The sequence below is a fragment of the Pleuronectes platessa genome, chromosome 12, assembly GCF_947347685.1.
Source record: "Pleuronectes platessa chromosome 12, fPlePla1.1, whole genome shotgun sequence".
NCBI lineage: Eukaryota > Metazoa > Chordata > Actinopteri > Pleuronectiformes > Pleuronectidae > Pleuronectes > Pleuronectes platessa.
In genome coordinates, this window is record NC_070637.1 from 7,194,380 (window position 1) to 7,195,706 (window position 1,327).

Sequence of the window (1,327 nt, forward strand, 5' to 3'; positions counted from 1 at the left end):
TAAAATTTTAGGATATTTACCATCCCAAGAGAGAGTTCTCCTAATAAAGATCATTTTATAATATAAAATTCCAAATTCAGAAAAAAACATAACGAAGGTGGGCTCACACAGAATAGAGGTGCCCCACAGATAAACAGCTCTTTAGACCAATCATGGAGAAATCCAAGATCAGTCGCTTCTAAGAATGATAGTGAAGCATCTCCTGGGGCCGTGCGGTGTATGGGGCACAGGAGCTTTTTAGGGGGCCCAATCATGGGTGCCCGGGGGGGGGGCCAAGGAGGCAGTGCTCTGGATACATATCAGCCTCCTCTTCATTGAACATGAAAGGTAGGAGTGCAGAGAAATTCCACCAGAAATAATTTATTCGTAACTAGCTCCTCCCACTTTTGGAAATTTGGTTGTTCGACCCCTTTCGAAGGTCGTAAATGCTTGGGGATGGTCCCAATCGATCTGCAGTACCCAAATTAGTTGAGAAGAAACCACTTTCCAAGTCTCTGTGACCTTCACAAAAAAAGTTATTCAAGAATATCTCCTTCTCCAATGTGCTTTCATCCCTTATCCTAACCCTAACCCTCTCATTCAGCCTCAATAATAGTAAGCAAAGGAACCCTACCATCCTTAGGAAGGATTTAAGTGCCATGGTTATAGCAGCAACTCTTAAATTCCCTCAGGCAGAAATCTACATCCCTCTCATTAATAATTCAGTGGATTTACCAGGAAAGATTGGAGGCAACATAAGATCCTTGAACTTTCTAATTAAAGAACTGGACGCCAAATTCCACGTTTAAACAAAGTACTATTCGACACAGAACTCAACAAAATACACTGGACACTCGCTTCGGCCCAAAGTATGTGGGAAGCATGGAAAGCTTTTTTAGACTTAGCCAGCACCAGAGGGGGACGGAACAGCTAGACAAAGAGGTAATCAACCTATCGACCCACAATGACTTAACACCAACTCAAAGACAACTTCTAAGGAAAGGCCTGTCATTCATACCATCGGTTAAAACCACAGACAGTCAAAGAGTCTCCTTACAAACCAACCTAAGAGACCACAGGTGACTTAAATTATGTGCCTACTTTGGGCCAACAACAGCCCCCCCAAAAAAAACTTTTATTGCAAAAAAACCAGTGGGAATCAACACCGGACAAACTACCGCCAGAATTACTTACCCTAATTAAAGCGGATCAGGCAATATTGAAATCAACAAAACAGGACAAAAACCCGATAAACCTCACACCAGAAGAGGAAGAAGCATTAGAAGAACTAAGGAACAAAACAGACATAATAATTAAACTGGCAGATAAGGGAAGGGCCACAGTAATT